The sequence below is a fragment of the Vulpes vulpes genome, chromosome 10, assembly GCF_048418805.1.
Source record: "Vulpes vulpes isolate BD-2025 chromosome 10, VulVul3, whole genome shotgun sequence".
Taxonomy (NCBI): Eukaryota; Metazoa; Chordata; class Mammalia; order Carnivora; family Canidae; genus Vulpes; species Vulpes vulpes.
Window position 1 is genome coordinate 12,079,009 of NC_132789.1, and position 23,711 is coordinate 12,102,719.

Genomic DNA, 23,711 nt, shown 5'->3' on the forward strand with positions numbered 1-23,711 from the left:
AGTCTGGCTCCAAAATGGAATGAGAACTTGGGTTTGGCTCACCCAGCCCTCCCTCCAAACACCGCTTCCCCTGCTGCACTTTAGATTCTGAAACGGCCTCTGTGTTTGAGTGAGAATTGTTCCACCTCTCCAGACTTGTGTGGAAGGTCGGCATCAGCTTTCCTCTGCCCCCATCTTAGGAACTGGAAAGTCCCTATTGGCTGGACACAGATATGAGTTGAACTTTACTAAACACCTACTGACTATCTGTAGTGTCACTTCATTACCAAAGTGTTAAGGGAGGTCAACCAACAGACACGGGGAAGGTCATGCTCTCACTCTGAGCTTTTAGCTGTTCTCCCTCTCAGCCAGTCTGCTAGGCTGCCAGCCTTGCTTGGAGAAACGCCTGTCACCAGATACCCTTCCCATCTCAGCGTTTCTGTATACAATCTTATTTCCTGCCGTGATTGGGACCTCCATTATGAAGGCCGTAACCAAGTCTACCCTGTAAAGTATATACACATCAACTCTGTCTCCCGAGCCCCTAGAATCTAGACTATCAGGCGTACTTATCCAAATAGCTCCTAAAGCTTAGAAACATTAATCCCATTTGCTCACAAATCCTGGGTCATCTCATGCAAAAAGGGAGAAAAGAACCCTTGTCTTGTGGCTTTTTTGAGATTAAAGATTTCGACAGAACGGAGTAGTGCTCAGCCATTACTATCCTAGTAGCCACTGACCGGAGCTGCTGTAGCAGGAGACGCAGAGTTAACTACCAGGGTATGTCCCAGATCAGTATTTGCAATCAGAGATATTAAAGCCATTCCAGTATTCAAAACTAAGCTAAACTAAAATAAAGCTCCCAGCCACTGCAGTGTTAATGGTCTGCTCAATAGTTTTAATGGTTGCTTCTATCAATGTGAAAAACAAAAAACCAGTTCTATTTCTCAATTTGGTTTTAGCTATTTTCTGAATTCTGCTTGGGCCAGAAAAAGGGCAGGGCAGTGTGTGAGGGGAAAAATGGTGAAGTGGTGATGGATGGAGGCCCAGCTGATCTCTTGCAGGGTGTCCATTGGTTTTCTGGGACCAGAAAGAGCCGAGATTTTTCACGTTTGTTCTAAGGACAAAGCCAGCCTGAGGAAAAAATACGAGGTAGAGGGTAGAGAATCAGAAGCCTGGGTTGGAGTCCTGTCTGTGACTCTGGTTGGCCTTGGACAAGTCATTTTCTTTTTCTTTTCTTTTTTTAAGATTTTTTTTTTTTTTTAAGATTTTGCAAAATGACCTGAGTTGGCTGCCTCAAACCCAGCCAGATGGAAAATCCACTGGAGAATCTATAGACCTGAGGTTTTTTGTTCAAAAAGCAACTAAATCAGAAATTCGGTTTCTAGGTTAGTGACACAATGAATCACATGTTAACATTTATTGAGCACGTACTCCAGCCCCGGCACTTTACATGGATTATTCGTTTCAACCTCCCCATTCTAGGAGGTAGGTACTATTATTACTGCCCCCTGCATTTTACATTTGAAGAAATTGGGGTACATGGAGGCTAAGTCATTTCCCCAAAGTTCTCAAGCCAGTAAACCTGAGGTGTGATTACAAATCCAACTGGTGTGATTCCTGATGCTGAGCTCCTCAAAATCAGGCTCTCTGTCCCTATTGTTACTCTGAACAGCTAGTTTATTTAGTGTCTACTATGTGCCTGAAATCTGGTAAAATCCTTATATTTCCTGACTCTTCCTGAAACCTGGTAAAGTAGATAAGTATTTTTTTTTTCCATTTAAGGGATTAGGAGATGGAGGCTGAGTGCTTTTCTCTATCTTTCCAGTGTTACACAGTAGCTGGACTTAAATAGACATGCTTGATAGAAGAATCCCACACCTAACATAAACTTCTGGTGTGTGTGTGTGTGTGTGTGTGTGTGTGTGTGTGTGTGTGTGTGTGTAGCTGGACTCGGAAACAACCCTTTTGTGTAGAAAGGGATGTATTGTGCATTGTCCAGAAAAGTCTAGAGGATGCAGACTCTAATCTTTAATTCCCTGTTGCTAAGAAGTGTTGTCCAAATAAAATAAATGGACCTTGTGATCACACATTGTGCTGCTGGCCTTAGGCATCTCGCGCGTCTGGCATTCTGTTATCCCACCTGGCAGCTGCTCCCTTCAGTAAAGGGAGCTGGGGACATTAGCTATGGCATATATATATATATATATATATATATATATATATATATATATATAATTTTTATTTTTATTTTTTAATTACAGAAAGACTTGTTTAGACTAATCTCAGGGCCATAACATGGAATTGCAGAGTGACAGGTTGAGAGCAATTTTGCCAGAACAAGGACGAACTGATTTCATGATGATTTTGGTGATTCTGCTTCCCTACCACATTGAGCATCACGCCGAGATTTATAGCGTAATGGGAACTAGCTGGGATTTGATCACTCTCAGCTTCAGTTTACCACTGACCAGACCAAATGGGCAGGTTTCCTTAGCAAAGTCTGGGAAGGGGTGGGGTGGGGAGGCGGGTGCTAAGGATGCAGACTTTCATTCTCTGTGTGAGCAGGGGCCATGGTTTCCCACCATGGGAACCTTGGTTTGTCCATCTGTACAATAGGATGATTGGGTTGGAAGACTCCCAATCCCTTTTTGACTGGAACATTTGTTCACATTGGTTCACTTCTTCTCAAGCCACAGTCACAGAGCAGCTGCTCCATGACAGACTCTTCTGCTAGGAGCCTGGGGACACAGAAAGGCATAGCAACAGCCAGCATACCTGCTCTGTGGGCAGACATTGTGTCAAGCCTCTGCTGTCGTCCAGCTGGGCGACCTTGGGCCAGCCATCTCCCCTTCCTGAGCTGGTTCATGGTGTCATGAGAAGCTTACAGAAAGCAGTCTCTCAAAGTGGGACCAGATGACTTTTGGGTTCAGCAAAGCCCGGGGTGCTTGTTAACAGCTTGGATCCCTGGACCTCAGCCCAGATCTGCCGTATCGGAATCTCTTGTGAGGGAGGAGAGGAGGGATATGCATTTCAGGAAGGACCCCAAGGTGATTCTTAAACATATTGACATCAGGTAATGTGTTAAAGTGCCTCACAGCTTTTGAGTGACGCTCCATACATACTGGCTGACTTTTATGAATGTGTTTTGGAAAGGACACCCACTGCATGTGACTCCATGAGTCATTCACTTTTTATGGCACCTGTAGGTTTCCTCTTTATTGATAAATATGCATGTATGTGTGTGCATGTGTGTGCATGTACACAGGCATTTAGACACATCTATAGTAAAGCTATGTTTATTGAAGACTTATTATATGCCAAAATTTTACTTATATGGCCATATTTACTCCTCATATAAACACTAGAAACTAAGTTCCATTAAAAGGAGGAATGCAAGCTTAAGAGAGGTTCAAGGTTTGCTCAAGGGGCACCTGGGTGGCTTAGTAGGTTAAGTGTCCTATTCTTGATCTCAGCTCAGATCTTGATCTCATGGTTGTGGTGGATTCAAGCCCCTGGTTGGGCTCCACTGGAATACAGTGAACAGTGCCCTGTGGAATCTTGCCTCAAGGATGTCCTGTAACCACGACCCCCTCCTCTATTCCTCTTCTGGGTAGCAGAGTTCAGTTCTGGGTGATAAGGCCTTTACTTTCTACTCTTCTGTTGTCATGCACAGCAACTGGAGTGCTTGTGGAAACCGGGTAGAGAATTATCCTGGACTCCTTCCTGCTCCTTGCCCTCCTATTTTTTTCTACTTATCTGTGGCTACATAACAAAGTGCCCAAAACTTAGTGATTTAAAGTCTGTTTTATTTTTTTGAACAATTTCGCTGGTTAGGAATTTGGGCAGGGCTCAGCCAGGAGATTCTTCTGTTTCATGTGGCATTATCAGAGTCACTTGGGCTGGTCTACAGCAGAGGTCAGAAAGCTATGGACTGCAAGCCACATCCAACCTGGCACCTAGTTTTGTAAATAACGTCTTATTGGCACCCAGCCATACCCTTTCTTTTACATACTGTCTACGGTTGTTTCATGCTGTAGCAGTAGTGTTGATTAGTTGCAACAGAGACTCTATGACATGCAAAGCCACACATATTTGCTATCTGACATTTTATAGAGAAAGTGTCCTGACCTCTGGTTTAGGGGGTCCAGAATGGTTTTACTCACTACTCTGGTGCCTTGGAGGCCTGGGCCTGGCTGGAAGATTGGCTCAGCTAGGGCCATTGCCAGGATGCCTACGAGTGGCATTTCTCAAGCATTGAACTTTTTCCATGGCATCCAAAAAATCAAAGAAAGAATGTTCCAGGAGGCCCAGACAAAACCAAGTGGTCTACGGCCTAGCCTCAGAAGTTTCTGAATGTCCTTTTTGCCATATTCCATTGGTCAAAAAGTTCACTAGAATCAGTACAGATTCCAAGGAAGGGAATTAGCTTTCCTTCTTTCAGTGGGAGGGGTAGCAAGAATTTATGGCCATCTTTAATCTACCACACCTCATTTCTGAAAATCTTTCTAAAATACTTGCATCTCTTTTCTTGCCTTGGCCAGTGATGATCATAATGGAAATCTTTCTTTGATGATTAAGTACCTGGGAGATAGTTGGCAGGGAGTGGGGTGTCAGCATTTATTCTGTAAATATTTACTATCCTCCTATGAAGTACTCTGCACTCAGCTAGGTATTGAGCATGCAGCAGTGGATAGAAACATGTGGCCTCTGTCTCCATAGGACTCAGTCTCGGGAATGTGCATGCATGTGTTGCAGAAGGCATTGGATATTAAGCCAAATATGCTCTGAGCTCCCCTTTGGACTAAATTTCTGAAATCCAGCTTCATTTATTTTTCAGATCCATTTTTCAGAAGAGAAGAATTCCAGTTAATTGAAGGTTCTAGATAGTCAGAACTTTGGTTAAATGCTTTTTCATTTTTCATAACGTTTATGTGTAGATGATGTTTTGTCATTCATATACTTCATAATTTATCTTCATTTAGCTGTTATTTTGAGTTCTGCCAAATGGGTTCTACATCGTCTTCATTTGTAGTCCAAGGCCCATGGTAGTGGCAATCACACACCTGCTCCTCGTAGCCCCTAGTCAGAACTCTGAAATGGTAGTGGTTCAATGAATGGAGTTGCACCCACATGTCTGCAAGAGGAAATGTCTTCTGGGAATATGGAATAAGAAGGATCAATTTCAGGGGTGTCTGGGTGGCTCAGTCCATTAAGTGTCTGACTATGGCTCAGATCATGATCCTGGGGTCCTGGGATTGAGCCCTGTGTCCAGGATTCCTGCTCAGTGGGGAGTCTGCCCCTCCCCCCTGCTCTCTCCCTCTGTCTCAAATAAATAAATAAAATCTTTAAAAAGAAAAAAAGAAAGATCAATTCCAAAGCTCAGCTCCAAATGTCTACTTGACACTTTATAGTTGTTCATTGCCATAGTCTAACATGGCAGGTTCTCCATGTATCTATTCATGTAGGCCATGGGTTATTTCTGACAGTCTTGACCTCATGGCCCACTGGGAGCTGATGTTCCCATGTCACATCCTGATGCCTCGGTGGCCAAGGTCTCAGAAAGAATAGAGGCTTTATTGGTCTTTTCCCACATCTATCACATTTCCATCAAATCTCTCCCCTCCTTGGGACCTTTCAACGCTACCTATCAATGGCCTCATTGTAGTGGTGAGCTCTCATTATCTGAAAATTCCTTGCTGCTCACCTTTCTCTTTCCTGTAGCTGTGGAAGAGGACATTCCTTTGTGTGTGTGTGTGTGTGTGTGTGTGTGTGTGTGTGTGTTTTAATGAATCTACCTGTATATCTATTAATCTGTTTTAATTAAATATGTCATGCCTGGGAGCTAGTACTTTTGATTGGGGTATAAATAGTTGGAATCTTTTTTTTTCCAAACAACTTTACTGAAGTGATTGATACACAAAAAGCTGTACATACATAGTGTATACAAACTGATGGAATTGGAGATAAGCATACACCTGTGAAACCATCCCTATGTCTGTATCATAAACCTATCCATCATTTAAAAAGCCCCCTTCCCTGCCTCATTCATTCACTCATTATTGATAGGGGAATAATAACTGAACACAAGGTCTACTCTCAGCAAATTTTTAAGTATACAATACAGAATTGTTAACTATAGGAACCGTGCTTTAGATGTCTGAGATTTACTTATCCTGCAGAACTGAAACTTTGTGCCTTTGACCAACACTTTCCTGTTTCTTTCTCTACCCAGTGCTTGGGAACCACCACCATTCTACTCTCTGGTTCTGATTTTGACTATTTTAGATTCCTCATATAAGTCATATAATATTGTATTTGTTTTTCTGTGACTAGCTTATTTCACTTAGCATTATGTCTTCCAGATTTGTCCATGTTGTTGCAAATGGCAGGATTCTCTTCTTTTTTAAAGGCTGAGTGATATTCCATTTTATATATATGCTACATTTTCTTTATCCATCAAACCATCCATGGACATTTAGATTACTGCCATGTCTTGGCTATTGTGAATGATGCTGTCAAGAACATGGGAGGGTGGATATCTCTTACAGACCCTGATTCCAGTTCCTTTGGATGTATATCCAGAAGTGGAATGGCTGGACCATATGGTACTTTTGTTTTTAATTATTTGAGGAGCCCCCATAGTGCTTTCCATAGTGGCTGAACTAATTTACTAACTAACACAAACAAAGCACAAGAAGTCCCTTTTCTCTATATCCTGGCCAACATTTGTTATTATTGTCATTTGTTTTTTGATAATAGTCTTTCTACCAGGTATGAGGTGGCATCTTCTTGTGGTTTTGATTTGCATTTCCCTAATGAATAGTGATGTTGAGCATGTTTTCCTGTATCTCTTGGCCATTTATGTGTCTCTTTTCGTAGACGTTCTTTTAGAATGTCTATTTAGAAGTTTACCTAGATTTTGGATATCAGCCCTTCATCAGATATACGGTTTGCAAATATTTCCCCCTATTCCATAGGTTGACTTTTTGTTTTGTTGATTGTTCCTTTTCCCGTGTAGAAGCTCTGCGATTTGATGTAATTCCACTTGTATATTTTTGGTTTTGTTACCCATGTCTTTGGTGACTAATTCTGTTAGGAGGTGGCCCTTGTCTTGAATCTTCTCACTGAATCATCATACCAACTCTCTGTGTTAACTCCACAATTAGGAACCTGTTCTCCAGAGCCAGAAGGCATGGAGATCCTTTCCTGGCTCTACTGTTTACTCTGTGACTTTGGGCAGATGGTTTCACCTCTGAGCCTTGGTTTTCTATAAAATGGGGATGACAGCTCAAAGATTTCTTGTGAGAATTAATTGAGCTAATGGCACATGGTAAACATTCAACACATATCAGCTATAACTATTATTTACCACCCTCTTCCTAAATTTGCAGAAAAGGCCCCTGACTCTCAGAAAGGTGAAGTAACTAGCTCAAGGTCACCTAGCTAATGAGAGCAGAGCCAGAATTTTGGCATAGGTCAGTCTGCTTTTACTCTGTGTTCATTTTTTCTTTTAAAAGATTTTATTTATTTATTCATGAGAGACACACAGGCAGAGACAAAGGCAGAGGGAGAAGCCGGTTCCCTGTGGGGAGACTGATGTTGGACTCTATCCCAGGACCCCAGGGTCACTCCCTGAGCCAAAGGTAGACACTCAACCACTGAGCTACCCAGGTGCCCTACTCTGTGTTCTTTCTCACTGTTCCACAAGCTCCTGCCACCCAGTGAGGTACACGTGGCCTTTGGTGGTGTGCAGAGCACATCCCTGTAGGTGCCACATCGCTCCTGATTTTTTTTAAAGGTGTTTTTTTTTTTAGGATTTATTTATTTATTCATGAGAGAGAGAGGCAGAGGCACAGGCAGAGGGAGAATCAGGCTCCTTGTGGGGAGCCCGATGTGGGACTCGATCCCAGACCCCAGGATCATGTCTTGAGCCAAAGGCAGATGCTCAACCCCTAAACCACCCGGCGTCCCACTCCTGATTTTTTTTCTTCCCATTTTATTTTCTGTTGGAGAATCTTCTCTTTCCTCTAGATGACCTTTGTTCTCTTTGGTGGGTCTTCTAGATGGAGCAAAACACACACCAGCAAACTAAACAGTGTCTATATTTGCAATCAGGACAACACTCCACAGATGCCCTCAACTTGGAAAGAGTGCAAAAATCAAAACACATAAACAATCCTTGGCCAATATCTCCCACGACGTGGGAAGCCAAAGTGCTTCCTGGAGAATAAGCAATGGTCCAGCATCGGTCCTTGTACACAAGAGGAGTCCCCAGATGAGAGGCTGCAGCTATGCCTGGAGACCTTCTTTGGAATTTCCGCATAGGTGTCACTGGTGTTGGGAACTGGGAGCATCTGGGCTCACACAATTTGGGAGTTGTTTTTTTTTTTTTTTTTGGACATGTGCACAGTTAACAGAATTCATTGTGAGTTACTGAGGACCGCTGATCTCATTTAGGGTGGCCTGGAATCGTGTGGAAAGTATTGAGTCAAGCAGCCTTGGGTTCCATTTTGAAAATGTATTTTTCCCCCACTTGAATTCAAACCACATGCAAATTGAAAGAACTAGCTTAGATGAGGGAATAAAAGCACCACTTCAAATCCCCTGAGCTGAGCTTCAGCCCTTACCCCCATCTCTTTGAATCCTCTGCTTTTATTGCCTTGTTAATGCTCACAACAAGCCATTGAAATCAGGACCCCATTTTAAGGATGAGAAAAACAATTTCTGAGGATATGTTGCTTGAAAGCATGGTGGAAAAAATACCTTCCTAACTGCCTCACCCATGGGGTAGTATTCAACAATACAGTGGTTAATGAAGAAGAGACTCATTACCTGGTTGCCTGGTAGCTAAATGTCATGCAGAAATCACAGCATAACGTGTTCAGCTCGTGACCCTGAGAATCTAGCAGGCTTGGGTTTGACACTCCTCTCAGCTGTGTGTGCCTTGAACAGTTGCTTGACTTCTCTGATCCTCATTTTCCTCTTCTGTGAGATGCAGTAGTAACAATCCCTGCCTCCTAGGATGATGGAGAAGTTTGAAATGATCCAAGTAAAGGGCTTAGCATCAAGCTCATACGAAGTTTCCAGTGAGTATAAAGCTATGCTAAGCATGAAGAAAATACAGTTTTTAGTTATTGGAAAATCATGGTAATATCCATAATCAACAAAAGTAATTCCGATGTATTACTAACCTCCTGTGTATACAAGATCTGATAACCTGAATGCTCACTTCCGGAGCCTAATGAACCCACTTCATTTCTTGTGAAATCCATACCTAGAGAGCAGGAGAAGGACTTGGTTTCTGGCCAGTGCTCCAAAAATAAAGAAACAACTATAGTAATATAGAATCACTTGGCTTCTGTGCTGGAATACAATAATGCTGATGGTGAGTCTCTGGAAGGACGCTGACTTTGTTTCTTTTGTGCAGGATACCACAACCTAGTTGGGGACTCAAAGCTACTTTCCCTTCTGTGAAGAATTCCAAGGAATTTGGCTTAAAGTATTAAGTTTCAGTAGACAAAAGGATGGGCAAGGCCACATTTGGGTTTCTTTGAAGGATTGCAAGGAGTAAGTTATTGACTTCATTGCCATTTATGATGGTTTAGAAACAAACAAGGAAATGCACTTTTACAAACATCAAACAGCTGCTCCAAAAATACAAGCTGAAAAGATGCTATCATGACATATTTCAGCCACAACAAACAATAGTTTATGAGAAGCCACAGTAGATTTGAGAGACAAGGCAGCATTCTTGAGCTTTTAATGTCAGTTGATAATCAGGAGGATCACAATAACATGCAGCTGTAGGGATGGTGGGTAAGTCACAGCCCCACAGCATCTGGCAAAGCCAGTGCTGTTAGCCAGCAAGCCACCAATTGTCCCCTTGACCTCACACACTGCCAACCTCACGAAACCCCACTCTCCCATCAACGTGAGATCTCAAAGCCTGAGAAACGTCACCCCCTGTTACAGATGGCCCTGGCTGTCCACCTATAGCTTAGCCATTAGCCATCTCACTGTTCCCTTGGGGGCACCTAAAATATGATCCCCAAACTTTGCTAGAGCTACTCCCAAGAGATGGTCCTCAACAGACAGGTCCTGGGGTCAGAGCAGATTAGAAATGCGATCTCTGGCTTCTCTCACTAAGAGTTGCTCACTCATCCAGAACTCAGGTGCCTTCTGATTTCCTCCTCTGCCCATGTTAGCACATCACCTGTGCTCAGGGAAGAGGGAGGCAGAAGAGAAACCCCTTCCCTCCAAGAAAAATTTCCTGGAAATAACACACAGCATTTCTATTGAAACTTTATGGACCTAAGCTTAGTCCTATGGCTTCTCTTGGTAAGAGGTAGCTTTTAGCTGAGACATAACCACCCCACTTAAGGTCAAGGTGCTGGCCCTGAGAAAGAGAAGAGATTTTGGAAGAGACACCTAGCATCCTGTGTCTGGCCACAATCTACTTTGGTAAATGTTTTTAACAAACACTGGACACAGGAATGGCTGATATTTAACAGGTATTGACTATTTATTATTTACCAGGCATGGTGGGAAACACTCTGCATCTCATTAGTCCTCAAAACAACCTTTTGAAATTAGTACTCCCATTTTACAGAGGAGGAAACCAAGACTAAGAGAGATTAGGTGTCTTTCCCAAGGATGCACAGCTATAAGGAGCATAGAAAAAGTTTGGTTTCACCTTGATGGGGCAAAACAAATGAACAAAAAATCATACTCATAACATTCGATCCATTTATAACCTGGAACCTATGCACCAGTCTCTTCCTCTATCTTTTACCTTACTCTTTGCCTGGAGGACTCCTATTCACCTGTCAAGACCTATCATAAATGTACCTTCTTCAGTGAAGTTTTATCTAAATCCCCCAACCTCTGTCATATGACAACACTGCCATCCATTCATTTTCCATTCATCCATTGCCATTTATGATGGTTTAGAAACAAACAAGGCAATACCAAGACCTCCCAGGCAATCACTTGCTGACATTGCTCTTGTATTAAACCTTGCTCAAAGGGATATGATAGAGGGCAAAACACACACCTGTCTTCTACCTTTAGAGATCTCCTAGAACACTGAGAGTAATACTTTGTTCAATAGAACTTTTGCAGTAATTAGAATGTCCTATATCTGTACTGTTCCATATGGTAGTCACAAGCCTGTGGGACTATTGGGCATCTGATGACTGGCTAGTGCAACGACAGAACTGAATTTTCAGTTTTATTTGATGTTGATTAAATTCACTATTAGATTAAATTAGATTAAAAACTGACTATCTTAGAAGGCTTTGAAGTATGTTTGGCACAACTTTAGCTGGTGAATCTACCTTTTTAAACTGTAAGTGTATGAATTCTAAATATAAGATCAAGAATTTTCAATGCAAATTTAGCATCCAGATAAGGTACACTGTTAGTTTAAAATACACATGCTCATGAAGGCTTAAGGGTGAGAAAAGAATATAAAATATCTCATTGATCATGTTTATGCTGACTGTGTGATGAAATGATATACTTTTAAAAGATTGATTTATTTATCTGAGAGAGAGAGAGAGAGAAAGAGGGAGTGGCAGAAGGAGAGAGAATCTTAAGCAGACTCCTTGCCAAGCATGGAGCCCGATGTGGGTCTCAGTCTCACGACCCTGAGATTACGACCTGAACCAAAATCAAGAGTTGGATGCTGACCACGTGATGGCTTCACCAGCTGAGCCACACAGATGCCCCATGAAATGATATTTTAAACATATTAGGTTAAATCAAATATTATTAAAATTAACTTCACCCGTTACTTTTTACTTTTTAAAAAATGGGACTAGTGGAACATTTAAAATTACAAATGCAGCCTGCCTCCAACAAGACTGGGTGAGAGTGTAGTGAGGTACTGCAGAGTGCCTGAACTGGAGTAGCCACACCTGACCAAAGACCATTTTACAGTTCTGTCCTTTCTACTGAAGAGCAGATACCACTTCTTACTCACCTCTGGTCTGACTTACCAAGTCCTCATTTCATGACTACTGGGAGAAGGAAGATCTCTACATAACCTCAGTGAAACATTTGGGCTTTGCCACAATTGCTAAGAGCTCCCATCTCATGTGGGAGGTTTCCCTCAACTGTTGCACATTTTGCCAAAGTCCATAGTTGATGGCCTAAGATAGTTTTCTTATATTCAGCCTCCAGTCATGATGTCAGAGTTGACATCCACCTAGAGATACCGAAATCAAGGATACTCTAATTGGCTTCATTCATTCATTCATTCACTCATTCAGCAATGGCAATCAAATGCCTTCTATGTGTGTGACACTGCTCTAGGAATGTGTGAATGCAACACTACAGGAGCCCAACATAGTCCACATCCAACTGGGAGAGAAAACAAGAAACCTGTTGATCCTTGAATGAAGAAGCTTATCTATGGGATTTCCTTCCCCATGATTTTTCAGTTGTTACTTTCCTGGGGACTATTTTTTTCTTTTGTTGTTTTCCCATTCCCTCCCAGGCAAGGTTAGAGAGAGCCAAGATTTGTGATGAAGTTCTGTTGTCACACAGACATTCCTCCAAGGGAATGGAGGAGAGGAAGCCGCAAGCCCGGCCCCAGAATTAGACAATCTGCCCAACACTTCTATGACTCCTCTGACTCCAGTTCTTGACAGATAATCAAGATTAGTCAGCAGGAGAATTGACTGTGGTTCTTTAAAGTAGCATATAATTATAATGCTTGGTACTTAAGGGGTGTCTTTTGTTTCAGGCTCTTTCAGCACCATTATGAGTCCTAACTCCATAATCCTGGCAGTTTTTCACTATGCTTTTTTTAAATTATTATTAAATTGTAAAATGACTTCCTTGAACAACATTTAAAAAAGGGTTTTTATTAAAAAAGAAAATGAATCTTCTACTCCATGTTCTTTTTTGTCCCTTCTGTAACAGTTTGCTAAAACTTTATAACCCTACTGTGTGCTACTCAAAGGCCAGGACATGTCATACTTGTATAGTGCCATATAAATGCTTTTCTTCTTCTTTTTTCTTTTTATTTTTCCCCCTTTTTTCTCCCTTTGGTTTAAGAGATGAGGCTGTTTTGTTCTTCTCCCCATGCATTGCTCCAGCCATAATGTGTTGAGTTAGTCAGGGAGCTTTTAGTTCTTGGGAATGAAAGTTTATCATAAATAATTCAAAAAAGTAAGTGTTTTGGAGGCCACTGAAGTATGTGGAAGAAAGCATGGGCCATACCAGACCTCACAAAGGCCTGGAACCAAGACCCCCAAACCCAGGACCCAAGATGACTTTGTCCATCTCTTCCAATTTACGTGGCTTCTCATCTTGGTTTTTCTTTCTGTAAGTCAACTCTTCTCTTTTCTCAGTTTTCTCTTTCCTTGCAAATAGACCAGACATGGCAATTCCACTTCATGCGTACTGCAGAGCTGAACAACACATCTGCACCTCTGTGCCCCAATACCAAGACCTCTAGAAGGAAATACTGATTGGTTCCATTGAGGTCACATGCTCCAACTTGGTCCAATCAGCTGTGGACACTGATGAATTCTTTTCAAAAAGAGAGTTGGTGGTTTAGCCACTTTGGAAAATAGTTTGGTGGGTTCTCAGAATGTTAAACATATACTTCATCATGTGACCCAGCAATTCCGCTCATGTATTGGCCCAAGAAAAATGAAACATGTATCCACATACAACTTGTACAAGAATGTTTGCAGTAGTCAATAAATGAAAGCAACTCAAAAGTCCATCAGCTGGTGGACAAAGAAACCAGATGTGGTTTTGTTATGCAATCGAATGCTGTTGGGTAATAAAAAGGCATGAGACATGATTGAATGCTACAACATAGAGGAACCTGAGAGTTGTTATGTTAAATGAAAGAAGCTAGATGCAAAAGACTGCATATTGCATGGCTCTATTTATATGAATGTCAAGAAAAGGCAAATTTATAGAGACAGAGTGGATGAGTGGTAGCCTGGGGCTGGGGGTGGGAATGAGAACTACAAATAGGGACAGGGTTTCTTTTTTGGGTTGACAGAGAAGTTCTAAAATTATATTGTGGTAGTGGTTGCACAACAGTGTAAATACACTAAAAATATTTAGTTGTTTACTTTAAATGGGTAAATTTTCTGATATACAAATTATTTCTCAATAAATCACCTCAATAAATCACCAATTAATCATCTCAATAAATCTCAATAAATCACTGAACATCCTCAGTTTGCATCCTGAGTAGATGGGTGTCCTTCCAGCTGCCCCTGCATGCAGGGTGAAATCTGGTCTCTGCATCATTTTTTCCATCATTCCTTCTGCCTACAACACTCTCCCTACCAGCATTTGAATGGTGGGCTTCTGTGCCACACCTCTTCAGTTGTTGGTAACTTTAAGCATCAGGAATTTCTCTTTTCTTTTTAAAAAATATTTTATTTATTTATTCATGAGAGACAGAAAGGGAGAGAGAGGCAGAGACACAGGCAGAGGAAGAAGCAAACTTCCTGCAAGGAACTCAATGTGGGACTTGATCCCAGGACCCCGGGATCATGACCTGAACTGAAGGCAGATGCTCAATCACTGAGCCAACCAGTCATCCCAGAATTTTGCTTTTCTATGAACTTCTTATTCCTCAGGACCTCCATTGCCTGTACTCATGCTACCTTTTTCTAAAATAGTGTCTCAGCCCCAGGTATCTTATGTTCCCCAGCCTCCCCCCAGAGCTCCCTCCACCCTTCCCACCCTTTTCTCAGCCCCTGGAATCTGATGTATATGGACAGGATCAATGGGCTCCCTTGCCTTCTGGCTTTTGGTTGGGTTTGGCCAATGGGAAGCCCTGGTTGGGGTTAGAGAGAAGGAAGAAGATGAAGCTAGAGTATTTATCCCCTGGATCCAGCACTGTAAGATGGCTTGAGTTGGATATGTTCTTCAACCAAAGACCACTGTTCTTCTCAAGGCCACCAGCTTGGCATGGTCTCCTCAGCCCCATCCCGTCCTCCCTTGGATTCGTCTAGGCATAGAAATAGTAACAGCTCTCTGCTGCTCACCCTGGCCTATTGTATTACTCTTATGGTTTTCTTTTCTTTTTTTTTAAATTGTATTTATTTATTCATGAGACACACACACACACACACACACACACAGAGGCAGAGACAGAGACAGGCAGAGGGAGAAGCAGGCTCCATGCAGGGAACCTGACGTGGGACTCAATTCCCGGACTCCAAGATCATGCCCTAGACCGAAGGCAGGTGCCAAACCGCTGAGCCACCCAGGGATCCCCCTCTTATGGTTTCCTAACATGCAAGCCTTTGTAAAGAGTTTCTTTGTAAGTAAATCCCCTTTATGTAATAGTATTTCAAGGGTGTGGCTTTCTGTTGAGATTTTTACTAACACAGCCTTCCTCTCCCTCTCCTTATCCCCTCCCTACTTTCATTTCCTTTGTAGCTTCATATATTTATGTGAGTATTGTCTGTTTCTCTCTTAGGATAAGTAATTTTTTTTTTAAGGAGGCTTAAAAAAGCCCCCCCCCCCCCATCAGTGTGGGACTTGAACTTATGACCCTGGGATCAAGACCTGAGCTGATAATCAAGAGTCGGGTGCTCAACCAACTGAGCCATCCAGGTGCCCATAAGGTCAACTAATTCTAGTTGCCACAATGGACAAACCCCCAGACTCAGTATCTAACTCTGTAAAGGTTTATTTCTGTCTCATGTCATAGCCCTATAGGTGCATGGGAAGCCCTTCTCCATCTTCTTGCTTTTCACTTGAGCACGTGGTCCCCAAGGTCATCACAGTAGAAGGAAATAGGACCAGACAGTCATGAGGGTTTTGTTTGTAAAGGCTGGCCTTTTCTGCCCCCATTCCCACTGGGTGGAACCTAGTCATGTGACCCCAACCTAATTTCAAGGGTGGGTAAGAAATTTGGAGGAGCACATGGAAGTCTGGTTAGCACCATTGTCTCTGCCTTATTCCCTTATTCTAATGTAGGTTCCCTCTGGGGACGGTCTTTGTTTATCCTTGTTCCCACACTCTCCCAGCGGCTCTTGCATACTCAACACCCAGTAGTCTTGGATGCATGAATAAATGGAGATGTGAATAAATGACAGCTTCCTGTTTGAAATTTTCATTTAATTCTTAACAATGTGCTGTGCTGTAAAGTTTGTTATGAGGGTTAGAACCCTATATTGCTAATGGCACTTTCAATCTTATTAGGGAGGGACTAATAGTGACATTCTTTGGATTCACCCTTTAATACCATCCCAGGTGCCTCGCAGACGTCCTTCCCTTTCACCTTGGAATAATGACTCTTGAATTTCCCATATTTCCCCAGAAGGAAAACTGATCACAAGACCCTAACTTATTCTCTGTGGTTTCTGTTCTTTCATCATTTTAATGGTGTTACAAATACTTCTTTATTTAATGCCCTTACTATGTGCCGGGAATTAGATTCCTTGTTTCCCTGCCATGTTTTCTCTTCCCAGTCCATTTCTTCAATCTTCTGAAACTTTTAGGGCCTTGAAGCAATGACCCTGATGACCCTAGCACATCCATATATAATAACTTCTCAGAACATCTGGGAAAATCCCACAAGTTAATTTTTCTAGGATGATTTGAAGGGAGACTGTAAAACTGCGGCTTCATAGCCAAAATCCAGTTTCTTGGTCACAGACTCTATCTCTAGATTTGGCCTAGGTCCCAAGAGGATTTGGGGATAGAGTGTGGATGCCTCCGTAAGTCCTCAATACGCCTAGTGGTGACATAGCTCAAACCACAGATCCAAAGGCCTCATTTTGCACACTGTGTTCAGAAAGAGTTCTGTAAGAGGTCAAAAAGTGTTCTAACAGAATGGGATTCCTGCTGAAAGACATTTGGGAAAAACTGCTTAGTACATCTCCCTTTTGGAAATTCACAACATCAAGTACAATATTAAAGGCTCCGAAAAGGCCTGGAAATAAACAAACCCCCAAAGCAAGCAAACATACTGGATTTTGTTTGGCCTAGTTTATCCCAAACTTATTTAACCATGGATCCCATTTTCATGCATCTTGTGGACTTAACAATCCTTCTGAGCATAGTTTTGGAAACTCTGTTTTTACTGATGGGATTTCCAATTCTTATGTCCATCCTGCAGCCTTTCCCACATGTCAGGATTCAGGCTCTGAGAAGTGAAGCAGCTTCTGCCCAGTAACTTAAGCTCCTGAGTAGCATAGCTGGAGTTTGAGCCCATGCCCGGTGAACTGAAAGCCTGTATCTTTTTGCCTGTATCCTATATTCTTCCCCATGGATGGTCAATTGCCTGGAATTCAATTTAATTATTTGATAAAAATAATTTGTAATTAATCGTCGATCGCCTGTCAGTGAACGCTATTCTGAAGATCCTGAAGACAGTTTCTTTCCAGTTTCAGCAGTCTGCTTTGCATTATCAATTTGTTAAGAAACTCTCTCTCCCTCTCTCTCTTTTTTTTTTGTAGAGCTGTGCAAAAGGAAACTTCCATCCAGACTGTCTGAATTATCCAAAAATTCTGAACTGATGGCATCCAAATGAATAAGACTTTACAGAACTGCACTTGGAGAGTTGATTGGATTTGTCAGTTTTCCTGTGGATAGAAAGTCCTGGGTGGCTTGACTGAAAGTATGCTAGAACATAAATAATCACCAGATTTCCAGGTGAATTCCGCAGAGTCCATAGGAAAAAGAAAACTCAGGCTATTTGTTTGGGAATCTATAGGCTATCTGAGAAAACCATGCACAGAGTCCCAAAGTATGAGCTCAATGATGAGTGTGTTTGGGGAAAACACACACGCACATACACACACACACACACACACAAATTTTTTTTTTCTTTTCTTTTTTTTCTTCTTTTGAGGCCAAAGTACTTTGCAGCAACCAGTGTTAAGATTTAACAGCCAAGAAGGTCAGGGTGATGAACTTTTAAGTGTTCGTGGACACTAGGCATCCAGTCAACTCCCCAAACCCCGAAATGCTAAAGGGTCAGAAAGCAAGGAAAACATGTTTTTATAACTAAAAAGATTACATCTTGGATCGATTTATTTATTTATTTATTTATTTCCCACAGAGGGGTTTTTACAATGTCATGTCTCTTTGGCTTCCTGATGGCTCCTTCCTATGTTTCAGGGAGGGTGAGCTATGGGGCAAATCCTTGCAAAACTAGACTTGGACCTTTCTCGTTTATATTTTCCAGAGGCTTCATGTTCTGACGTGATGAAAGATCTGACCCAGGAATTTCAAGTTCATCAGTGGGGCGGGGTGTGTGTGGGGTAGCCAGGACCCAACCCCAGCTTCCGTCTGCCCCCATTGGCTGGACTCCAGTTACTCTCATGCTTGAAGGGTTGGGTCAGTGCTGCAGTTCCCTAGTGGATCCATCTTCCCTTACAAGGAAATGGTTTGTGCTTCTTTCTGGAACTTGAGGTGTGTGAAGTGTTTATTGTTTATTCTTAGCAGAGTTTTGAATGGGCATCAGTACCCACTCATTCATTTAATGGGTACTAACTGAGCACCTACTCTGTGCCTGGCACTCTCCTAGGCACTGGGGATGTTGGGGGATAGGCCACACCAACTCTATCCTCTTGGGAATTCCCACATTGTTTTGAATTATGTGACACCCACTCCTGCCCTAGGTCACTTGGACTCAGAGGCAAGGATTGTATTAGAAATAATCTCTTCCAATCTTCTCATTTGACAGATGGGAAGACAAAGGTCCAGAGAGGAGGAAGGGGCTGGCTCAAAGTCACATAGTAGATTAGTTACAAAACCCGGAGAAGGATCCAGTTTTCTTGCTTTCTAACCCAAAGCTCTTTTTCTTGTACCATGATGCCTCTCACAGTTCATTCAATTAGTCTTTGCTGAGCCCTCACGAGGGCTGTGTTATGTGCTGGACGAAACTCAAGAGAGGTCACTCAAGAAACTGATGATCCAAACCGGAGGTGATGGATCGTTAAACTGTTAGTTGGGAAATGTGGAGGGGAGAGTCTAGATGTGGGAATCAGATAGGGTTGGATTTAAATCCTGGTGTTTCATTCCCTGATAGTGTTCTTTGGGGCAAGTTATTTAGCTTTTATAAGGCCTCAGTTTCTCATCTTTGAGAGAAGAATATCGATAATAATTCCTACCTATGAGTATTGGGAAAAGAAGCAATAATATATGGAAAATATTTTGCAAACTGCCTGGCACAAAAGAAGGAACCCTGCATGGTTGTCATGAATCATAACTGCTATGATAAATGCTGTAGGTAGTTGTATGTAGTGTTCTGGAAATACATAGGAAGGAGCAGTTAATTATGTCCCCAGGCAAGGATAAAAAAAAGGGGCTCTTTCTTTTGATTGGATTTTTCTGCCTGATTTGTGGATGGGGAGGGTATATATTTTATGGCTGAAATCTCTGGGCAGACATTTCTACTCTAAGAAGTTCAATTTCCTATAAGGAGTGACTGCAAAGACAAAGCTGCAAGTGGATATAAGTGCAGAATGGGACCCTGCCATGGCTGACAGGCCAGATAACAGGCTTTCCTAATGGCTGTGCCCACTTTTTCCAAGTACAAGTGCAACCCATGTCCAGAGGATGATCCAAGACACAGAAGTTCTTAAAAGCCTTATGAATTATCAGAGATCAAATGTGTTGAATCATCCAGGATTACATAATTCTTTGAATGTTGGGATGCTTTGAAAATTGGTAATGGTATAGAGGTCATTTCTTGGTGATACTCAAGCACTGGGTATTGACCAGCATTTCCCAAAGTATGCTTTGTGGAACACTAGACCAATGACATGGACTGAGGAACTTTGGGCAAAATGTATACCCAGATATTCCCAGCATACCTTAGAGCAAATGCCCTGTATGATCCATGAGGAAAGAATTCAATTTATGTTTTTAAAACCAGTAGAATTTTCTTTAATCCCTAGATTATAAGGTCTGTGAGTGCAGGAATTATATCTCTCTTTTCCTCTATTATATCCCAGCAACTAGCACAATTTCTGGGATGTAGTATCCACTTAATACATGTTTATTAAAAATAATTATATATTTCCTGAACTTGCTTGGCCACTGAAATTCCCTTTTGGTCCACAGTATACCTGCCAGCATTTTGCATAAATAAAGGAAAGTTTCCTTCAAATCCAAATAGCAAAATTTGTTCCAGGTGGGGCTATAAAGATGTTTTAGCATGGAATTGAAGGGAGGGGATTGTGGATTGGTGGGGCTCCAGACCCCACCCCCTCATCTCAACCAGAGCATCCTTGCCTTCATGCTAACTGCTTTATAGAATAGGATTTCTTTTGAATTAAGAGTTATATGTTTATAGCACACTTGAAATATACTGTTCTAGAAGGAATTACATACCTGGGGGATGTTAATATAATTGAAGGAAACAGCCAAGGTTGGGCTTGACAGATTTAGCTAGATGTGTTTTAAGAAAAAAAGTAACACCAAGATCCATTTGTTTATCGATCCATTCATTCACTTACATTTGTGGAATGTCTCTCTATATCAGGCATATCATGAAGATGCAGGGAAGAATGACAGAAAAGAGCTCTGCCCTCAAGGAGCTTACAGTTTGGGGGGGGCAGAGGGATACTGGTTACTAAACCATTAGACAATCATATGACAAGCAAGATTTCCTAGAGAGACACACAGTGTGAAGATGGTATACAGTGAGATCAAAGTGAGGGCACTAACAGCAAGTTACTGGTAGAGGAAGTTCTGTCCTGGGAGGAGCCACTTGAATTCAGACTCAAACCACATCTGAAGACCAAAAAGGAAGGTGTGGAGGGGACAGCAAATGCAAAGATATTGAGGCAGGAACAAAATTGGCATGCTCAAAGGATATAAAGCAAACCAGTGTGGCCAGAGGACAGCAAGCTAGGGAGTAAACTGAAATGGAAGGTACTAGCAGTGGACTGCTTCTGGCTCACTTTTTTCCCAGTGGGCACTGTGCCTAGCAAAGACCAGTTATCATGGATATTTGCAGAATGTACACATTAATACAGTTAATTAATTGCACTCCTTCATTCGCGTTCTCCACGATCTTTGGTTCCCTTGTTCATGTATGTTTTAGAAAATAAAACCATTTTTTTTTTAAAAGCTAGACATTGTTTTTGCTATTTTGGTGAGCCTGACCATTGCTGATTTGATATGAGATGTCAGTACTGCTGGTTAACTTCCTGGAGACGCATCTATGACAGAACAACCCATTTTGAGGAAAGAGGCCCCAGAAGGACCAGTGACATGGCCAACATCACACAGGGCACCTGTCAAAGACCAGGGGTGGGAACCTACCTTCTCACCTTGTGATGGAGTTCCTGGCTGGAAGGATTAGCTGATCCATTTAACTCCATTTACTGTGACATGCTCACACTTGAACCTTCCCCCAGCATGATGTACTCAGTTCCCAAAATATGGGATTTTAAGTGAAACCCTGACATTTAGCTCTAGGGCTAAACAGCACTAACTAAATCCCCCAATTAGAAGCAGAGATGGAGATGAAATGGTCCCAAGGAATCTGGAGACACAACCATTTCAAAAGGCAGCAACAGGCTGGGGCAGAGAGAAAGAAGTTTTAGATCTCACACCAGGAATGTGAAGCTAAACGAGAGCCATTCGAAAGCTCTGGGGGTTATAGAGTGGAATTCCCTCTTGTACAGTACACAAGAGTTATTAAGTGTGTATATGAGACTCCTGTTTTACTTCATGTACATGATTATTTTATACAGGCAAGTTTGGAAAGAATTATAGGCTGAGAACTGGCCAAGATGCAAGATGAGCAGCAGGAATGGGGGTGGAGGTTGCAGTGTTGTTGTTGGGGCTCAAGCTACTTGGAGAAAGCCAACACGAGGTCCATTGTGGGTCAAGGGGTTTGGGAGAAGTAGAGTGTGAAGTTGGATTCAGTACAGGCTCATCTCCAAAAAAGCATCTTGGGTTTGGTGTTCGTGAGAAAGTGCCAGGTTTGAGAATTAAGGGAGCGGAACCTGGGCCCAAGCCCAGCAAACTGGGTTGGGCTCACCAAGATCTAGAGACTAGGAATATAAAGAATTTGGATTGGATTTGCCTGGTTTTAAGACACGAGAGGGACCACGAGCCGTTCTCAACACACTCAGTGATTCCCAAAGTGAAAGATACATTATCTTTCTGAAACAAGTCCAGGAGGCAGGGAGCTGGGGATAAAGGGCTGCTTTGGGGGGAGACCCAATTATCAACAGGTTGGGCTGGTTGTATCTTTCCTGGGTCACATTCCTTTATCAAGAAGGCAGGACTCTGGCACCAGGACAGTTTGGATTTCTAGTTTTGCTTCTGACTCTCTGACCTCGAGAATGTTAATTAATGTCTCCGACCCCAATTGTAAAATGGGGATTAAAAGAGCTACTTCTACTGAAAATATAATATGGCAGAGGATATGCAAAGTTGAATGTTATTGTGTGACAGCCATCGCTCAATAATAATGATCATGGGCCTGGGTGGGAGGCATTACTGGCATTGTGTATGAAATCTCTTGTTTGTTGAGCAGGGTTCTCACTACCTGTGCTTTGTGTCCTAGGCTCACTGTGGTACAGCTACAAAAGTCTTACAAACCTTTATTGAGTTGGCAAAGAGGTTTTATAACCTGAAAGAAATTGTCTTCATGGTGGCCTGCCCCTCACTCCTCCACGACTGAGAAACTGTATACTTGAGACCAGCAAAATGCCAATCCTATAGGGTCCAAAGCTCTCTAAGATTTACCCAAGATACACTTGTAGCCCTAATTCCTTGAAGCTACAACTTTTCTAAAGGAGAAAAAAATGCATTTATAACTATGTATTATTGAGACTCTAAATCCACCTCTTTATTGAGCTTAAACAAGATAGACACTTATTTCTCTCTTAAAACAAGACATTTCCCATCCATACGGCCTGCGGAGACACAAGCTCTTTCTGTCTTGTGTGGTTTTTTTTTTTTTAAGATTTTTTTAAAGATTTATTTTTATTTTATTTATTTATTTATTTATTTTATTGTTCAATTTTTTTAAAGGTTTTTATTTATTTATTCAGAAGATATATATACACACACACACAGAGGAGCAAAGACACAGGCAGAGGGAGAAGCAGGCTCCATGCAGGTAGCCTGATGTGCGACTCGATCCTGGGACTGCAGATCACGCCCCAGATTGAAGACAGACACCAAACCACTGAGCCACCCGGGTGTCCCTCCTTCTGTCTTATTACTCTTCCAGTTCTAAGATATTGCCCTTCATCACACAATCCAAGATGGTATATAACCACCTCCATATTCCAGGTGGAAGAAAGAAGACAAGAAGGGAGGCATGATGCTTCCTTTTAATGGAGGTATGGCCATTGCTCAGGTTGGAATCATGTGATGGGCCCAACTGTAAGGAAAGCTGGGTAATGAATGTAGACTTTGCTCTCTCAGCATCCATATGTCTACCTAAGCATCAAGGATTCTTTTTTTTTTTTTTTTTTTTTTTTTTTTTTTAAGATTTTTTAACCTATTCATGAGAGACACAGAGAGAGGCAGAGACATAGGCAGAGGGAGAAGCAGGCTCCCTGTGGGGAGCCTGTTGCAGGACTTGATCCCACCCAGGGATTACGCCCTCAGTCAAAGGCAGATGCTCAACCACTGAGCCACTCAGGTGTTCCAGCATCAGGGATTCTTAAGAGAAAAGTGACAATAGGTTTTGTTAGACAATGAGCCATCCAGGCCTTAGCTTCCTTCTCGACTAAGCTGAGCAGCACAGTTCAGGTCTC

The 23,711-nt window shown here is 42.1% G+C and overlaps 1 long non-coding RNA gene across 3 annotated transcripts in view; it reads left to right on the plus strand.

Annotated features, from left to right (window-relative positions):
• Positions 1 to 21,057, plus strand: part of LOC140594143 (uncharacterized) — a 208,436-nt gene extending 187,379 nt beyond the window's left edge. For all 3 annotated transcript variants that reach the window (XR_011994645.1, XR_011994643.1, XR_011994644.1), the window contains 2 exons: positions 17,433 to 17,628; positions 18,164 to 21,057. This is a non-coding gene — a long non-coding RNA (uncharacterized lncRNA). The remainder of the gene's footprint in view (positions 1 to 17,432; positions 17,629 to 18,163) is intronic.
• The last annotated feature ends 2,654 nt before the right edge of the window (positions 21,058 to 23,711 follow it).